The following is a 20,672-nucleotide window of genomic DNA, read 5'->3' as shown; positions in this document are numbered from 1 at the left end:
GAGTGAAATCGGACTCCAGGAAAGAGTGAAGATGGGTCACTTATAAGAGTGTCTACTTTACCCTTGGTCCCAAATCTCCCAAGTTTTCACACTTAGCTCATTCTCTTCAACAGAGAAAACCCACAAAGTCTGCTGGCTCCTAGCCTACATATCTTCATTCTGTAGGGCAGTGGTTCTCTGCCCTGGCTATGCTGTAGAATCGTCTAGGAAGCTTTTAAAATTTCTGATTCCCAGGAAGCACCCCAAACCAGAGAAATAAGATTCTCTGAAAGGTAGACCAGGCATCCTTCAGCATTTTTAAGGCCCCCGGATTGTTCTAATACGGTTTTCAGTTTTGAAAACCACTTGCTTGTTTGTTTGTGTGATTTTACCACTTAGATGACTCGAGAACCTGTATCACCTGCCCTATATGCTCATCCTCTCATTCCAGACTTCTCATTGCCTAAGTGGATCCTCTTTCACATAACTGATGGACATGTGAAGATTATTACAGGGTCTGTATTCTTGTTACTTCCCTACCGATTTCCTTATCACCATTTCAAGCTCTTTCATGCCTTGTCATCAAGCATTGTTTCAGAGCTTGGCTAATCCGCACCCCCTGCTCTCTTCAGCACCTTCACAGCATGTAGACACTTCATTTGTGTCTACTCAAATGTGTCCACTCATTAGCTGGTGATTATGTTGCTTCACTGAAATATCAGTTATTATAAGCTTCTGGAGTGTAGGAAGGACCACGTGATCTACCTTTGTTCTTTGTATATCTTCCTAGAGTACCTAGTAAAATGTTGGCTACTGGTAAATACTGTTGCCCAAAGATAGAGAAGGGAGAGTGCCAGCCAAGCGTGGTCTGGACAGAACCAAGTAGGGGCCTCTGAGAGCTGTAGGTCCTCTCCCAGCCCTCTCAATCTGGGAGTGCGATACACCAGCCAAGGGCAAAGAAAGGGCCCTCTGTCTTGTATCTGACCACGGTTAAGTATGTTAACCTGGAAATGTGTGCTGGGAAGTTCTGTGGATGTTGATTTTAAGGGGGAAAGCTTAGTAATAATAGGTACCACTCACTGAGTACTCTGTTTTGTGTCTGGTTCCTTGTATACAGTTATTCATAATAATTGTATTATTGAAATGTTTCTGAACCTCAGAAAGGTTAAATTATTTGTGCAAGGTAAATAGCAGAGCTCCGAAGGACCCATCAGTTTTTGGTAAGCTGACTTCAGGGAGAAGAGAATCAGACAGGTGGGTTTGTCTCACTCCCAATCAACCTTCTTCCCCATACTTAAGGACAGTGGCCTAGGCAAAGGTTTGCCCATGGTCCCGGGGGTGTGTGTAGCACTGTCTTTTTAAGAGGAACACAAAGCCACTTTTTTAAGTAGCTTTGGAGAAACCAAAGTCAAGATAAAGTCTACCTCTATGTGCATATAATCATCATTTTCTAGTGAGGACTAATTGGTTGCAAGTAACAGAAACCAACTTCAGCTTAAGGAAAATAAGGGAAATATTGGGCTAGAGGGTCGCTGTGTGGCAGCTGGAGAAAGGATATAGCTGGGCCCCAGGAAGGGGCTGGGTGCCACGAGCACCCTCTCTCTTCCATCGCTGTGTCTCTCTGTTTGTCTCCTTATATCTCTCCTGGGACCTGCAGGCCTGCTTCCGTGCTCCCAGGTAAACACTGCCCAGTGTGGTTACCAAGAATCTTTGGGTTTGCATGTTACAGTCCTGGACACCTGGAAAGCTTGATTTCTTTATGGGCTCCATTTCTAACTTTGTAGAGAAGAGCCTCCCACTGGCCCATAATAAGTCCTATGCCTCCTGGAGGCATCCCTTTTCCCCATAATTTTGGTCAGTGCTGTCCTTACCAACACACCCGTGTCTCTGGATAGGAAGGAAATGATTAGAGAAAGGAGAGAGGATTGTGAAGTGGAACGGTGCCCCAACAAAGGATTTTAATAGCAAAAATGATATTTTATTGATGGAGACACTAGGTTAAGGGTTTTCTATTTTTCTTTAATTCTCACAACAACCATTCAAGGTAGGTATTATTATTCCCATTTTCCAGAAAAGAAAATTGAGGAAATTGGAGATTATCAAGGCCTGAAGCACTGATACTGGTTAATTCAAGCACTTTTGGTATCTTCTTCTGGAGATGAAGCTGGGCTATATGTCAGCTATGTTTATTCTTCAGTGTTTGCTCCTAGGGGTAAGGTGTACTTGAGTGTGTGCGTGTGCGTGTGCGTGTGTGTGCGTGCGCAGCCCCTCTGTGGGTCTGTACTTACTTACTTTTTCCATGGTTGTGTGTGTCCTGAGATTCTGAGAAAGCACATTTTTCGGCAGGGAGAGAATGTTCAGATGGAGCCCGCCAGCCTGGGTGAACCCGGAGCCAGAGGCCTGGCAGGAGGGGACAAAGATACTCTTTACCCATCAGGAATGCAGTGACCTCACTATGGCTTTCCTCTGCTGTCTGGGGCTTGTGTTAAGCAAGCCCAAAGAGCTACAATCTTTTTATTCTGAGTCTGCATCTAGACTTTGGTTAAGGAGAGAGATTTGGGGTTGGGGCTCGGTGCGTGGCCCTCTGGGACTCCCTGTTCACATACTTCTCCATTCCCGTTTCCTTCCCCTAGTCACCCAGCGTGGAAGGAAGCCAGGAGCTCTGGTTTCATGGCTATGAGGCTAAAATGGAGCTTAGGCTGGAGCTGTGGTTCCAGCAGACAGTGGAGTAGGAATGCCCAGAGCAGGAAGTTCAAGGGCTCAAGAATGAGGAGACCATGGGCTTCCCTGGTGGCGCAGTGGTTGAGAGAGAGTCCACCTGCCGATGCAGGGGACATGGGTTTGTGCCCCGGTCCGGGAAGATCCCACATGCCGTGGAGCGGCTGAGCCTGTGAGCCATGGACGCTTGAGCCTGCACGTCCGGAGCCTGTGCTCCGCAACGGGAGAGGCCACAACAGTGAGAGGCCCGCGTACTGCAAAAAAAAAAAAAGAATGAGGAGACCTGATTCCCACCTGGCTTTCTCTAGGCAGCTGTGAGATTCCATTCAAATCATGTCACCACTCTAGATCTCAGCAGTGCGAAGGGCCAGATGGTCGTTAGGGAGGAAACTTGGAAGTTAACCAACCCATCTATGGCTGTGCTTACTGTCTCTCCTGTCCTTTAAAGAAAACCATGACTTAAAATGAATAAAGTAGGTGGGCCTGGTGGTCTTCTTCGGGCATGTGCAGAGCAGGGGTACGTGGAACAACATCCCTACTGTGGCTTTAAGCTAGAGATGGCTGGGTGTAAGTAGGCTGTGGGCGAGACCAACTTCTTTAACAGGGAGTGTTAGGAAGTCACAGACTCCCTGTGTTACTAACTTTCATCTTTGGGTCTCAGTTTCCTTACTTGTAAAAGGAAACGGCCCAGTTAGATGGTTTACAGGGGTTCTTTCAGCTCTGCATGCTACAGAGGACTCAGGTAGTCTGAGGACCCCCGCCCTTAGAAATCTTTCTCCCACTTCTGCTTAGGTTTACTTTGAACACACCTGTTTTCTAGTCCATAATGGTCTAATTGTTACGGCAAGAGAAAGAATATTTGTGTTGTGTGGCGGGGGGGAGTGATTGAGAGAAAGGGATGGATGAACTTGAGGGAAAAAGACAAGAGAATGAATTTTCAAGGCTCCAGGAATCTGTCATGTGTTAATTGTTTCTCATAAACCAAAGCCATCAACCCTTCCACAGAAAACACTAGTCTGGGTAATAAACCAGTAATGATGGTCTGAATTGTTTAAATCCTTCATATTTCAGGCCACAATCACCCCGTTTGACCCCAAAGTTTGACACAGATGTCGGCTTAGGGACCAGCGGCCGATCTCCATGCCAGCTGGGGACACCCGGCCTGGGGGCTCCTGCTGACAAGGGCCCTCCGCCCGTGGGTGTTATGTCATCCTCATCTTACAAGTGTCAGAGCTTTTGACACAGAACCAAAGGTAAATTGCTTTTGCTGTAAATGTGTGAGGTGTATTTGTAAGGGGCTGGGCTTTCCCATGGGAGTAGCTACTGTTCGGACACTACCTTGCAAGTGGCACAAAAATCTGGTTTATTTAATCGGGGTACTTTTTCTTATAAATTGTAAATGGTATTTTATTAGGACCCTCAAAGGGGTTTGTTGAGAAGAGCTGAACACTCACATTTGGAAATAAACTGTACACAGATACAAAGCTTTAATACAGCCAGTTACAGAGAATATTCAGATTTGATGACCCTGTGGGGCTGGTGTTAACTACCCATCTCTCTAAGGATGGTGGTGCTGGGAGCTGGGGTCGAGGGTGGGGTGGAGAAGAAGAGGCAGGGACTGTCCCTGACCTGGCCTGACCTACAGCCTCTTCCTTGTCACCTGATTCTGAGTCTGTCACCCCATCATCTCCTCTGTGCCTCAGTCTGGCATCCACCAGAAAGGCCTCTTTTGAGCACTGGAGATGATGCCGGATTATGGAGATTTCTCAGTGTCTGCCTGCAACTTCTCAGTACTGAATATATATAACCGCTTTGGCCAGATAGAATCTATCAATCATACTACTTCCTCTTTCACCTTCAATTTTCATTCCTAATTGCTAGTGCACAGACCTCCACACCACAGGCACCCCAGAAAGGACAGCTCCCAAATGCAAAAGCCTCGGAAAAGTCTTAGAATGTCTTCTTTGGTGGTGGGAGGGCTTTTATGATCTCCCAAGGTGTTGGTTAGAGCTCTGTGTACCTTCTCAGTTTAATGATGTGTACGAAAGACTTCTCGTTTTATTCAAAAGCCCTTCTTCTAGGGTTGTTTTCTTTGTCTCTCTTTGAATCAAGTCCTCCACCTCTGTTCCCTCTCTCTCCCTTCCCATCTCCCCCCCACACACACACCAGCTGCAGCAGCTGAATTAAGAAGCTACCTCTTATAGCAAATTCCACTTCACCAAAACTTTACCCTTTATTGGTTTTTAATTTCAATTGTGCGAAAGAACTTGCCATGAAATGCTCTGGGACCTTACCCCACTTACTTATAAGGCTAACTAACAACTGTCAGGTCAAAACTAATTATAAATAGCAAACTTAAAATGTTCTTGAGTTTCGTGAGATGGGTACGTGGGTGAAGGTTGCTTATTTTGACTCTTACCTTATTGCTCTTAGAAACATCCTAGCCTCCCCAGATCAAAGAAGTCTGGGTGGATGAGGCATTGTGGCCCAGGCTGAGTTTACACAAGACAATGAGAATTCTTGCCTGCTGTAATTATCTTCCCGTCACATCCACTGGCCCCTGGCTTTCTCCACCAGACTGGAACCCGCGTGGCATCTGAGAGGACCCCCATCTCTGTTCCTCGTTACCTCTTAGCTATGACCACAGCTCCCTGGCGAGCTATGCCTCTTCAGGAGTTTAAGTGATCAATAATTCTGTTTGAAACCAGATGGGTCACTTCAGCAAGTGGACCCTTTCTCCCTGTTGGTACCTGTATTTCAGTTTTCTTCTTTTTTGCTATGGATGACAGTGTCCCATGGAGGGAGGATGCCAGTGTGTTTGTGGAGAATGCTCATATGGCAGTGGGTCAGAACATGAGGGACGAGGAAAAAGACAACAGCGGGGGAAACATCTGGGACATTCCTTAGACATAAAAACCAGATGAGAAAGGAGAGAGGTAAAGGGATGAGAAGTTTCACATTTGAAAGAAATTACAGGAAAGTTTTTTTTTTTTTTTTTCTGTGCGCGGGCCTCTCACTGCTGTTGCCTCTCCCGTTGCGGAGCACAGGCTCCGGATGCACAGGTTTGGCGGCCATGGCTCACGGGCCCAGCCGCTCTGCGGCATGTGGGATCTTCCCGGACCGGGGCACGAACCCGTGTCCCCTGCATCGGCAGGCGGACTCTCAACCACTGCGCCACCAGGGAAACCCTACAGGAAAGTATTGATTCAACCAAGGGTAAAAACTTTTCGAGCAGGTAGAAAACTTGACATTGTCTGATACTTGGAAAAGAAGTTTTGTTCTGACCACTCCTCGTCTTGCATAAAAGGAGGAGATTCAAATCGCTCTGGAGGGTCAGGGTGCTTTTGTGATTGGGACTTGTGCCTGGTAAGTTCTGGAAACAGCTTTCCTTCCCGAAGGATGGATGTGGGTAAAGCTTACTGAGAGATCATCTGACTGTGGCAGGGGGATGCCTTGGTGGGGGGGATGACTTTGCATAAATTAGGAGCAGCTGCATGTCACAGTGGGTAAGGTGAATAAGGCTAAATTCTGAATCTCTGACGCGTGCTTACTTTTCTTACCAAAATGTCTTCTGGGGACCCTCACTGTACTAAGGTTATCTCAAGTCAGCTTGCAGGTACCCTTTCCTAGGAAGCCTCCCCTTATTGTCTTTTATTTTCTCCTCCTCTTTATCTCCATAACTAGGGTGACCATGTCTCCTAATTTACCCAGAATGGTCTTGGTTTTCATCTTTTGTCCTGACGTAATCATTAATAGTGCATCCTTTTATTCTCCTAAGTATCCTGGTTTGGACAATAAATTGTATGGTCACCTTATCATAGCACTCTGGACTTCTCCACCTCGTAGCACTCATTGATCTGTATATGGTATGATTTATCTAAATCCTTCATCATACATGATCATACGTCGAGGTCTTTGAGTGCAGTACCCTGACTGCCTTATCTACTGTTGGATCCTCAATACCTAGCACAGAGCCAGGCATACTCCTGGTGTCTAAAACTGTTTATTACATAGATGGATAAGTGCCCATAATCCAACTCAGATTCCCAGGGGTCCCCTAGCTGGAAACGCTTCATGGGCTGTTCTGAGCAAGATTGAAATCACACAGAGAATAAAGGAATTGATTCATCACAAACTGTCCCCACCCCACTGGTAAAAAAAACGGATTCATATGCATCGGCAGAGCCCAGTTTCCTCTGCCACCTGGGTGTGGTCCACACAGGCAGCCCAGGTCTCTCACCTCTTTGCCGTCATGGTTGTACCTCAGCGCCTCTGTAGGCTACTATCCACATGAATTACTCCCTGGAAATGATGCTGAACTAAGAGGCCAGCAGACAGAGCACAAAGAGGGAGGAGGGATGGCAGCAGGGACACTGATGGCAGAGTCCAGCTTTGCTACTCAATGGCTTTGTGATGTTGGTCAAAGCCCTTTGTCTCTCTGGACTTGCAAGAGGAAGGTTCCTTCCAACTGTCACCCTCTCTGAGTCAGCGACTGTCCTAGGATTCACTAGTAAATGGGAGCCAAGTTCTGTGAGCCAGGATTACAATAAAATGGGCTGCTGTGTGCAACACCCTGGAGCGTGTGGCATGGCCGGCCTTTAGAGTTCTCCACCTCTGCTCCCTCCCCCAGCCCAGCCCACCCAGTGCATGGTGCTGAAACCCCCCCGAAGCAGCCCCCAAAACTCTGTCTGACAGGGCTTCTTGCTCGGAAACGTCTTTCCCAGGGCCTCCATTCTTCCCTCAGAGCCCCACTCACCAGTGCTAAGGTGTTGGCTCTCCTGCTCCATCAAGGGCCTGGCAGATGTGAGAAGAGTTTAAGGGTGCCCGACCCCGAGCAACTAGCCAGACTTCCCAGGCTGGCCCAGGCTAGAGCCACCGGAGGCAAACTCTGAGCTGTGGTTTGAGAAAGAATGCTAAGGATAAATCAGAGATGGAGCTAAAGCCGTAAACGGGGAGACGGCGTCATGAGATCAGAAGCCAGGACTGTTTGGTGCACTTTGGGAAGCAGAGGGCAAAACTGGTGAAGGCAGAGAGTGGAGTGGAGGCTGTGAGTCAAGGAACCACGTGAGTGATGTGTTTTCACTGGGGCTGAGGGTGTGTGGGAGTCCCAGCTGCTGAGAAGGATTGCAACATTAATGGGTAATAAGGGTTCGGATGGTACCATGGTTGGGGTGCTTTGAAATTTGAGAGGCTTCCTGGAGATGCCATACCTTTACTCAGTGCTAATTCTCAAATGATAGAATTTCAGGTGGTGTGGTGAGTCCAGATGGGGAGACATTTGCAGCCACTAATATGGGATCATAAAACTCCTGCTTACTCTATCTTCCTCTAAAGCCAGGCTTAGTCAGATTAACTAGGATCTAGGGGGATTGTTAAATAAGATGGGCGAAAGGTTGTCCAGGTCTTCCATCCTACAACCTTACTTGAAAGCTGAAGACAACAGCTGGTCAGCTGTAGGGGAGGAATGAGGTCTGGGTCTGTGCCTCTAAAAGTATCCCTAAGAGCAGAGAAGGGTGTATATGGGCCCCGGGATCCTGGGGTGGGGGGCAGAGCTTGAAGTCATTACTTGAGGAATCTGAGGTTCTGAAACTGGTGGTCACCAGAGGGGAGAACCACCAGAGAGGTTAGTGGAAATAGGTGAAGGGGATTAAGAGGTACAAACTTCCAGTTATAAAATAAATAAGTCACAGCGGTGTAACATACAGCACTGGGAATACAGTCAATAATATTTCAACAACTTTGTATGGTGACAGATTGTTACTAGACTTTTATCATGGTGATCAATCCATGATGTATATAAATGTTGAATCACTATGTTGTTTTCACCTGAAACTAGTATAATTCGGTACGTCAACTATACTTCAATTTATAAACAAACAAACAAATAAAAAAAGAAATCAGAGGTTCTCGTGGGACCTGCCCTCCTACCTAGGAGTTGATGGACTGCTGCTCAGATACTGTGAAACTGAGAACCCTTGGTTGGAGGCTGCTTCTGAGAGAGGAACACCCGACTCTCAGATAGAGGCTGCTTCTGGACCTTGAAAATCACACAGCCCCTGGGAGCTTACTCAGGTGTCAGTGAAGCCGGGGGCAGCTCAGAGAGCTGCCAGCTCCCTCCCTGTACCTCTCAATCCTCTAGTTTTAGAATCTCCCTGACACTTGGGCAACGCTATAGGTAACAGCGGCAGAGCTAATTTGTTAATCTGTCAGAGCTGCGTCCAACATCCTTTTGTGCACTGACACCCGAGTCATAGGAAGGCTCTAGCTCAGCCACTGTTTGCCTGCTGCAACTAAGCTACGGCGTTCTCTGCAGAGTTCATTTGTGCGTGAAATGGAAGCTTAATAGCATAAGTAAAGCACTAAGCAGAAATTGGTGTTTAAATGTCTTTTCTAAGTCTTTAAGATAGACTACTTCACTCATAAAGCCCAACTTGGTGTTACTTAATGGCATAAAATGCTTTTCTCTGAAGACATACCTACTGAGTGATTTTGGATTTCCCCCCGCCCCAACACACACCTTCCGTGGCCCCTGTCTGCTGAGATGGCCCATCATCCTCTTGCTACTCTCTGCATTCCCAGCCATCTCTTTCCACCTGGCACTGAGCCCAGCATTCTGTCCTCATAGGACCCTATACCGTCCCCCAGGGGGCGCTCCAGCAGCAAAGGCTGGAGGCACCCAAGCTCTGGGACGACCAGGTCTGGGTTTTTTTTTTTTTTCTTTTTTAGCATCTTTATTGGAGTATAATGGCTTTACAATGGTGTTTTAGTTTCTGCCTTATAACACAGTGAATCAGTTATACATATATATATGTCTCCATATCTCCTCCCTCTTGAGCCTCCCTCCCACCCTCCCTATCCCACCCCTCCAAGTGTTCACAAAGCCCCGAGCTGATCTCCCTGTGCTATGCGGCTGCTTCCCACTACACGCGGGTCGCTGAGACCAGCGAGGCTTTGGGGTGACCTCAGGGCAGCATTAACATCCTGGGTCAGGAGCAGGTGAGCTGGAGGAGCGCCTCTGGTGCAATGGCACTGAACAGGGGAACTTCCTGCTGAGCTGAGCCTGTTCAGAACTTGACAGGGGCTCAGATGAGTCAAGACTCCAGCAGAAAGAATCTATTGCTTTGTGGGTTTCTTTCCAGTTATCTATCGCTGCACAAAAACTTGCCCTAACATACAGTGACTTGAAACAACCACGAGCAACAGCCCTCCTGTCAACAGAACTCTTGAACCTTTTCATGCTAGAAGAACGCCTGCCTTTGTTCTGACCCTGAGTCAGTTGTCAAGGTTCCTTGTATTAATAATAACTTGGCCTTGCAAGGCACAATGCCTAATTAATGCTAATTCATTCCATTTTGTTTCCTTTTCCCTTAACCATAGTGGTTGAGGAAAGGCAAGTCAACCACAATAAAATGAGCCTTTGAGTCATAGTTTCTTCAGTGCCTGATTCCTCTGCAGGACTGTAAGCTCCACGAAGGCAGTGGCTTTGTCTGTTTTGTTCATTGTTACTAAGTGGTATGAGGGACCACAGTATCCGGCATGTGGTAGCACTCGTTAAGTTGATGAATGAATGAATTTATTCAACAACATACAACCAGCAGCTCTCATATGCCAGGCACTGTGCTGGGCGCCAGGGATCTATTAAGGAATAAGACATGGTCCCTACCCTCCAGGAGTTCAGATCTCGTCTGTGTGAGCCCATGTATGTTTCTCGGGTATTTCTTCCTCAGCCCTGGGATCCAGGCACTGATCAAAAACTATCCAACCATATGGGGACCATCTCTCCTGTACAACGACCCAGATGGTGGCTTCACCAGGCGGGATTATTTAGGGGTGATCTTCTCCTAACGTCCTCCTTCCCAGGCCTCACTTAATTACCCAGCATGCCTCATAAATAAAGAAGGAGGGATTGCCTTCACCTTGTGAGCATAAATGTTTTCTAAATGATATTGTTCATGCAGCTTCCGAGAGCCTCGTAAACATGCCTGACCCTGGATTTATTACCCGACAATAATCCCGCTTAGCCAGCTGGTGAGATTCATAGTTCTGACCCCTTCTCTAGCGCCTGCCTCTCCCTCACCTCATGAAGGGGAATTGGGAGCCAAAGATGAAAGGTCGCAGAGCCTCAGGGACTGTGACTCGGGCCAGCTTCCAGCAGGCTGATGCTCTCAACCAATTTTGAGCGTTGCTGCCTCTCCCCGTTACATCTGCTCCCGAAGCGTTTCAAGCCAGCCTGACCCCCAGGCAAACCTCCAGGAGTTCTGTGGCAGCAAGACAGACCTTGGTGGGAGTGAGGGAGCCACGCACAGCCCTGCTGCTCTTCTCTGCATGTTCATCCCTGCAAAGCCTCTTTAAATGAACCCAACCCACCCGTGTCCATACCGGAATGCTCAGGAGATCACTGCAGGCATCAACGGACACTCCAGCATCCTTCCAGCCCCTCCTGGGCACCTGATTTGCAGCTTTTCTACTTTCCAGACCCTCCCACACTATTTGGCTCCATGGTTCAGATTCTCTACCTTTGTATCGACAGCCTGGTTTGGGACCAGCTCTCCCAGTTGGCCTCAGAACCGCATCTCACTTAGACTTCCATTCTCTGTGATTTTGTTTCAGACACGTGCATAAGAGATCCCGCAGGCCAGACCCAAAAGCCTCGTCCGGTGGCCTTCCGGACAGAAGAGGGACCTTGGACTTCAGAGACTGATTACTGTGACACGGAGGCCGCATTGTCAGCATCTCTGGAATGCACATCCTGTTATCTGTGTGGGCAAACAAGTGTCATCCAAATATATCTGAGCCATACTGCTTCAGCCTTCAGGCCTGGTTTCCTACAGTGCCACATAAAAAAGAGAAACAAATCTAACTCCAAAAGCTGTGAAAAAGCAGTGTAATTTTTTTTTCCCCCTTAAGGCTCTTGAAGGGATGGCAAAGGGGAACATATATCACATCCCACAGAGGAAAGCATTCTAAAATTCCTGTTTACTAATCTGTCTCTCCATGGGCTTACCATATCCAGCAGCAGAGTTGCAATATACTGTTATGCAGGTTGTGCACTGCACAACTTGAGGGGGGTACCACTCACATTTGTAGCCATCATAGATAAGTATTTATTAGTGCAGTTTTATGGCAGATGGTACTAACGTGTCTTGAAGAAAAAACGCTTTTCCATTTTTCTATATGGCAGCTTCTCTCATTCCTCTTTTCCAGCCCTTTTGCCCCAAATCTCCACTCTGTGCTGGCTCTCCTGCTTTACTTCCTCCATTTATCTCACCCCAGATCTTTTCTTTGAAGTGTGGTCCATTCCCTCCCTGGGCCATCAGTTTAACCTCAGCCCCTTCCAGGTCTTTGCTGTCCTCTGTCATCACCGCTCCCCAGGACCAGTTCTGTGGAAACAAAGACTCCCCTTTACAAATGACATTGTTACCTCTCAGCCCTCAGGAGCCGATGTTGTCATGAAGAAGATTTAAGGACCTAGAGGAGACAGAAGAAGAAACCTCACTCTTGCAGCAAGAGGCCACTGGTCTGCTCTCTGCCAGCCTCCAGCCAGTCCTTATAGCCAAGTATGTCCAGGGGATCTGAAAAGCCTCCATAGCAATGCTCCCAGGGCCTCTCTCTCATCCCTCCCAGCATCTCAGATTATCTCTGTGGAGTGATTTTCTTTTCTTTCTCATGAACCTAAGTGTCTCCCCTGGCAGCTTAAGCCACAGCCTCTGGTTTAGACCCACACTGGGGCAGGGCTCTCTCCCTGCTCTCCTCTGAACAAGATTTCTAGATCAGCCATCTCCTCGCCAGACCGTATTTCCCAAAGTACAGGTTGAGAGGGGAAGGAATGACCCTAATAAAATCCCTAATCTGGGGCTGCTCAGAGAGTGGGCCCTGATGCCCACCTGTCCCTCATCTTCTTAGGTCTTGCTTTCATTAGCGTATTTTTTCTTCCTCTCTGTCTGCTGTCTCTCTCTCAGCTAAATCCTGACTGGAACAGTCTGCAGCAGACTCTGGTGGCTCCATTGTACCTTTTATCATTTGGCCAGTGCTTCTAGGAGGACTTGCTTCCATCCTCACCACCACACTGCTCTGCTCTGCAGATGCTGCCTTGCGCCGGGCGCTCGCTTTCCCGGCAGTGGAGAGTGGGTATTCCCCAGACTTTGCCCCCCAGGCCAGCCTCCTCTCTGTGCAGCTGATTTCTCCTAACTTAAGCTGGAGCCCCCCGCCACCCCTCCCAAAGCAATGCACTAACACTTTTAGAGGAGCCCGTTGCACAGAGATTTCCCTGCATCGGGGCCTTCAGAACAATCCCTGCATCGTGGAAGGCAGCCATGTGCTCCTGTTTCCCCGGTTGACTGGTCCCTGCCTCCTGTTCAGACATGGGCCCACATGGGGAGCGGGAGGGTCTGCTCTCTCTCCTGCCATCTCCCCCTTCACTTTCTTTGTTTTTTTTTTTTTTTTTGCGGTACGCGGGCCTCTCACTGCTGCGGCCCCTCCCGCTGCGGAGCACAGGCTCCGGACGCGCAGGCTCAGCGGCCATGGCTCACGGGCCCAGCCGCTCCGCGGCACGTGGGATCTTCCCGGACCAGGGCACGAACCCGTGTCCCCTGCATCGACAGGCGGACTCTCAACCACTGCGCCACCAGGGAAGCCCTCTCCTTCACTTTCTCTTTCCCTCCATTCTCCTGGCTCCTCCATCTTCTCCCTAAATAACACAGCACAGTCTAACCAAAGCAATCACTCTTGCTCAACATCCCCCTTGGGTGGCCTTTTTGGAGAACGTGGTATGATCTTCCTGTCACTTTCTCATCTGCTGAAACCCAACAAAGATGAGCAGTGGTTCCTGTCAGCACAGCATTAAGAACCATCTACTTGGGATGGGGCAGAGGAACAGAGAGTAGGCAAAGCAAACACCAGCACAGCTCTTCTGGTGCCCTCCCTGCTGGGGTGAGCTGAGGTCTGGAACCCACCCATCTCCTGCCACATACATGCGTATGTTCCATAGAATTCCAGAACCAGCATTTGAGGCCTCATCCCCCGGAGTTGTCAGTGTCTCTACACACCTGTTTTAGCGCTGAGAGATGGAATCGTAAGGAGGATGTGATCTTGGCAATAGAGACTGGGGCGGGACAGAGGGTTGGAAACTCAGTTAGCTCTAGAGCATGGAGGTGAGAAAATGCATGCTGGATCCAAAGTGTTGGATGGAAGTGTTAAGGGAACTGTGTTACTGAAGCATAAACACAGAAGGAAAAACTGCAAAGTAGGTTGGAGATGATCGTGAGCTTGCGGAACTGGCCAAGAGGTGGATGTTTTATTCTGTGGGCAGTTGGGAATCTGGTTGCTGGTAGGTAGCCTAACATTCAGGTAGCAGCCAAGACTGTCTTGAACATCTTGTCCCCAGACCCACTGCCCCATCCCCATTCCAGGCTGTCATCATCCCATTCTTCTTGTTTCTTTTCTCTTCTACCCCGGCCATCCTATACCCGGCTGCCGTAGAATCCTTCCCGAGCCCAGTTCCAAATGTGTCACTCATGCTCAGAATGTTTCACCAGCACCTGCCCCCGTCCCCCTGCTTATCAACAAATTCCTTATCATGACCTAGCTCAGCATTCCAGCACCCTCATGCCTTAGTTTTTCTCTTTTGTTCTAGCTTTATTTCCACTTTATGCAAACTTGGATCCATTCAAATCAAGCCACCTATTGGCTCGCCCTGTGTTCTGTTCAAAACCATGATGTCCAAACCATCCCCACCTTTCCAGGTCCAGTTCAGAGGACACCTCCAGTAGGAAGTTTCTCTGATTGCTTTCTCCTCTGTGCTCCCATAGCATTTTGCTTTTGCCCCTTCGGTCACTTTCTATCTTGACTTATTGTTACTTATGTGCATATCTTACCACCGCTACTCTATACCCACGGGACGAGGTCTGCATCTGGCTCCTCCCTGGGCTGAGTTCAGAGCCCGGACAACCATTAGATACCATGGGATCTGTCCTGGCCAAAGAAACGCTTATGGTATAGGTTAGTGGACATCAGTGGTCACCTTCGCTTCTGTCCAAAAAGAAACAAAGAAAAAAGAAAACGACAGACAGACATGAGGAGGAGGCTCTGAGAGACAGAAGGAAAAGGAGAGCTGGGTGTTTATTTTTGACTTTTGGCTTCCTGAGTTGTTTGTTATCAGCTGCTCTCAGGTACAGCATACCCTTCACATCCTCACTGACAATTATTGAGGAAGTATTCAACTAATTTCTTCAACTCCAACTGCCTTTAGTATGATTGAATTTTAACATTACTCTCAGTTGTTTTTTGAAGATGCAAATATGCTGAAATGGCAGGTGCCTGCATGCCTGCCTATCTGCCTACCTGTCTGTCTGTCTGTCTTTCACTGTCTGTCTGTCTTTCACTGGTGGGCCAGGAAATACATGGACTTTAGGGGCTGCCATGCTGCCTCTGCTCCCTAAAAGCTGGCCAGACAGAGAATAGGCCACTCCTTGGCTCAAACAGGGGAAGTGATCCAAATAATGGCTTTTATAAACTTTGAAAGCCGTCAACCATTTGTAGATGTCTCCACAGAGAACCAAGAGCTCTGCTATCTGTCCTGCATTGAACATTAAACGGTTTAATTACCCTGATTGTTGGACAGCGAGTAAGCGCGATGTGGTAGAAGGTGGCTGATGAAAGTGAGAAGCTGGGACAAAGGAAGTAACTCCTGCCACTGGCAGCGGAAATAGTCAAACATTCTTTGCGAGAAGTCTGAGGGTAAAAGGACCACTGAGGAGACTTCTGGTTCATTCTCTGCACCCTGGCAGGACTCCTGGCCATTAGGGAAGAAAGCCAGCAGGCTTCTTTGTCACCTGCCCCAGGCTTTATAACATTCATGTCAAGAATTTTGTTTGTTTGTTTTTGCTGTACCTCGATCCTACTTGTTCTAGCTTCAGCCAAATTGTGTTATTTTTCTGTTTGATTTGGGGTTTGGAGGAGGACAAAGAATTGTTTTTTCCTGCTCAATTTTGCTTTCTATAAAAATAACACTGTTTAAACAGCTCTACATCAACATCTTCTACTAACGTTGAATAACATGTATATTTAAAAAACAAAACATACACAATAAGACACAACTTTCTGAACCACATTATGTTATATATACTGTGCCTCCCAGCTGAAGTATTTCTTCCACCTACATTGTTTCATTTACTCTTCACCACAGTCCCATGATTCAGATGCCTTTGTAATCTCCTTTTTCTCTGTTGAAAGAAAAAAGTGAAGCAATTCCCCAGGGCTGCACAGCCAGCCTGGACCCGGATCTCGGGGTTCCAAAGCCAGCATTTCTACCACACGAGGCTGTCTCTCATTAAATGCCTTCTAAAGGTTGTTTGGAAATCGGTAGCACCAGCCTCACACCACTAAGTGCCTCTCCCAATCTTGAGAACCATTCATTCATCCTTTGGACAAATATTGCTTGAGCACTACTTACTCTGTCCTAGGCACTAGATGGACAATTAACATCGCAGTTAATTAATTAATCAGTCAAGTGCAATTCTGATAAAAGCTGAAGAGACTCCCTCCCCCTCGTCACCCTCTGGTTTCTCGATGCTCTGTCTGCACAGTCAAACTCTACCTTTGTTCCCTGTTCTCCTCCAAACCCCAAATCAAAATCCCAGCCATTGGTTCCTCAGAAACTGCATTAACCCACCAAAGCACCCTGGGGGGTTAATGACTGACAGCTGAGTGTCTTAGTTTTCCTGTAAGAATTTCTAGAGTTTTTTTTAAAAGAGTGTCAAGTCTCCTAACTAAGGTGCATCTAGACGTGCATGAAGATATTTCAAAAGGATCGTGAGCATGGGTACACTGAAGGGAATCAACTTCCACCTCTGCCTCACCCAACACGCTCTTTCCTAAAACTGCTCTGCTGAGGAACAAGCCTCCTGTTGAGATGTCATGCTGTTTCTACCTTCCCACTTCCCCTTTCACGATCAGCTTTCTCCCATTTTACAAAACAAAAGCAGCCTTCTTGTTTGTTCTAAATCTTACTCTAATGCATGGTTTGTGCAAAGGTAAACTACCTCCAGAGCATCACGGAAAGACCCACGCACATATAGTCACCTTATCTTCGATAAAGGAGGCAAGAATTTACAATGGAGAAAAGACAGCCTCTTCAATAAGTGGTGCTGGGAAAACTGGACAGCTACATGTAAAAGAATGAAATTAGAACACTCCCTAACACCATACACAAAAATAAACTCAAAACGGATTAAAGACCTAAATGTAAGGCCAGACACTATCAAACTCTTAGAGGAAAACATAGGCAGAACACTCTATGACATAAATCACAGCAAGATCCATTTTGACCCACCTCCTAGAGAAATGGAAATAAAAACAAAAATAAACAAATGGGACCTAATGAAACTTCAAAGCTTTTGCACAGCAAAGGAAACCATAAACAAGACCAAAAGACAACCCTCAGAATGGGAGAAAATATTTGCAAATGAAGCAACTGACAAAGGATTAATCTCCAAAATTTACAAGCAGCTCATGCAGCTCAATACCAAATAAACAAACAACCCAAGCCAAAAATGGGCAGAAGACCTATTGGCGCAGTGGTTGAGAATCTGCCTGCCAATGCAGAGGACATGGGTTCGAGCCCTGGTCTGGGAAGATCCCACATGCCACAGAGCAAATGGGCCTGTGAGCCACAACAACTGAATCTGCACGTCTGGAGCCTGTGCTCCGCAACAAGAGAGGCCGCGATAGTGAGAGGCTCGCACACCACAATAAAGAGTGGCCCCGCTCGCCGCAACTAGAGAAAGCCCTCACACAGAAATGAAGACCCAACAAAGCCAAAAATAAATAAATTAATTAATTAAAAAGCAAGTTTAAAAAAGAAACGAAATTGAGTTATTTGTAATGAGGTGGATGGACTTAGAGTCTGTCATACAGAGTGAAGTAAGCCAGAAAGAGAAAAACAAATACCGTATGCTAACATATATATGGAATCTAAGGAAAAAAAAAAAAAAAAAAGGTCATGAAGAACCTAGGGGCAAGATGGGAATAAAGACACAGACCTATTACAGAATGAATGGACTTGAGGACACGGGGAGGGGGAGCTGGGACAAAGTGAGAGTGACATGGACATATATACACTACCAAACGTAACATAGATAGCTAGTGGGAAGCAGCTGCATAGCACAGAGAGGTCATCTCGGTGGTTTGTGACCACCTAGAGGGGTGGGATAGGGAGGGTGGGAAGGAGGGAGATGCAAGAGGGAAGAGATATGGGAACATATGTATATGTATAACTGATTCGCTTTTTTATAAAGCAAAAACTAACACACCATTGTAAAGCAATTATACTCCAATAAAGATGTTTAAAAAAAAGAAAGAAAAGAGATAATTCAAAATATCAATATACCAATCAGGGATCAGGGCAGAAAACTGAAACCTTTCTAAGCAAGAAGGAATTTAGAGCAAGGAGCTAGAAGAGTAGAGGACTAGTCTGTAGGGAGCCCCTCCGAGCCACCACTGGCTCATTGCTCATCCGGGACAGGAGCCACCATCACAGCCTGAGCAGCCCTTGCACACCAAGAAACTGCACATAGGCCCCCAAAGCTGTGATCTGGGATTAGAGAGTGAGATCAAGAAGTTGCCGATGCCGTGACTGTTGCCTTGACACACAGAAAGCAACAGGAGAATAAACACTGAAACATGCTGAAGGCAAATTTCAACCTTCCTGACCAAGGGAGGCCATCAGAAGCCTCAGGAAGGATACTGTCATCTCACTTCCACCTTCCAAGTTCCACACAAGCATATCAAACGGCAGAAATTACACTCCCAATCCTACATGCAAGGGAGCATCAAAAATGCAGTTGCTAGCTTTCCGCCCTCTCTACATAGGAGTGTGGAACGGAGATTGAAAAGCTACTCCAAGTATCTGCCCCAATTGGTGTCCATGAAACCTCCTTAAATTCAAGGCACCATAAACTTTCCAGGTGCTCCCATCCTTCCTTACCTTAGACATATTTCTGTTAAGGATAAGGTACAGCATGTTGGGAAGTTCTGAATTCATGGGCTGCTGGGAATGAGGAGTTTTAATTTAAAAACCTCACCTCTTCCTTCTCCAACTCACAAGGGATAAGCTCACAAGCAAAGAGCCGTGAGAGCCTCAGTAGGAAATACGAAGGCAGGTTTGTTTCAACCAGGTAACAAATTCATAGCTTAGAACCAGAATGCTGAAGATTTATGAAAAGCTAGTTGGGAAGTTTCAGTCTTCTAAAGAGGCATCCAGTCTGCAAGTTCACCATTCTCAATCACAAGAAAGGACTTGGTGAGCGACACTTATTCACCCACAGCATTCACATCTGTTACACATTTTGTACAGTTATAAGGAGAAGGTGAGAAGTCCCCACTTCCATATGACTGCTCAATATTGCACTTTTAAGTCATAAGAGCATTTATTAGAGGTGTAGCCATACTCATTCATCACTTGGGTGCCATCTCCTTCTCGTCATCAACCACTTCTCTGCTCAATTACTCACTCCTACCATGAGCTTATGAGATGTAGATTAATTTAATGAAAATATATTGTGGATCCTATGGTAAAGAATGTTCTTAACAGCAATCATTAATAAATATGCTATGTTAAGCCCCCATCTACTTGTCAGTCAACCCCTTCTCTGCTTCTGTTATTAATGCTGTAACAATAGTCAACATGCATCCATGGACACAAATTAATTGTACAAAGGAGACCCACATCTCTCATTGAGAGATAATTTTCCAAAATATTTTGCTTTGTATATTTAATATTTTCACTAAAAATGTTCTATGTGTATGTTGTTTTAATTGATTATATAATACTAATTATTTTAATAATATTTTAAAGAGAAGAAAAATACTTTACCATTTAGAGCCTTATGGTCACAGGAATTTTTTAAATTAATTTTAATGTATGTATGATAGGATGATCAGGTAGAGTTTTTACAGCCTAAGAACATAAAAACAATAAAATTCTGTGGGGAGGTAAAATGGAATTCGAGGAGAAAAAGGAATAAAGTAAAATTCCTGTCTGTTAAGGAAGAGTTTTTTGTTGCTGCTGCTGCTGTGTTTTTTAAGAAGATGAGGGTTAATTATCAACTTGCCGTGGTATTTAGTTCCCTTTTGACACGTTTGAAAGAGCTCTGTAGCGATTTCACTATAAAATGGCAATATTTATAATAACCTTAGAGTAACATCTTATGAAATTATTTAAAGTTAGGATTTAAAAAGTATTAGATGTCAAGTTGAAAATATGCAAGGCAGTGCTTGGTTTTTCTCATTTCTTTTAGGGAGCCCACGAGTCAAATGGTTGAGGATCCCTATTCTGGAGCCAGCAATGGCCAAACCCGAGGGACGAACCTGCGTATGCAGTGCTGGAGGGCAGAGGGGAAGTACTTTTGACCAGACGCAGCACAAGGAGGTGACATTTGCTCACCAGGACCTTTACTTGCAATGTCTCATTTCAATTCCCAACCCCCCAGTAAGGGAGGCATTCATGTTGAGTGCAGCTCTGGAGCCACACTGCCTGGATTCCAATCCTGGCTCTCCCGCCTGCTGACCGGCTGACCCTGGACACATGCCTTCAACTCTGTGAAAGCCGGCCCCTCATAGTGTATAGGGAGGACTGGACCCATCTCCCGGGGCTGCCGTGAGCACCCAGTGTGATGACTTAGGTAAAGTCCTGAAGTTCCAGCCCTGGAAACGACTCAGTGGACATTTGCTATTGGTATCCTCTCCCCTGTTTTCCAGGAAAGAAGCAGAGGCCCCGAGGGGCTTATCACCTTGAGACTTGACCCAGCAATCGCCGCTGCACTGGGCCGCCCTCCACAGAGCTGTCGGCCAGCTGCTGCTTTCTTCTCACACCTTCCTTCTTCCCTGGGCTTCTCTCCTTCCCCATCTCCGTGGAGGGAGGTGGCACAGAAGCCTCCACAGGGCAGGTGGCCCGGGGGCGGGGGCGGGGGCGGGGGCGG

This window comes from Neophocaena asiaeorientalis, unplaced genomic scaffold (assembly GCF_003031525.2).
Source record: "Neophocaena asiaeorientalis asiaeorientalis breed wild unplaced genomic scaffold, Neophocaena_asiaeorientalis_V1.1 scaffold21, whole genome shotgun sequence".
NCBI classification, from domain to species: Eukaryota; Metazoa; Chordata; class Mammalia; order Artiodactyla; family Phocoenidae; genus Neophocaena; species Neophocaena asiaeorientalis.
Note: the sequence above shows the minus strand (reverse complement) of the source record.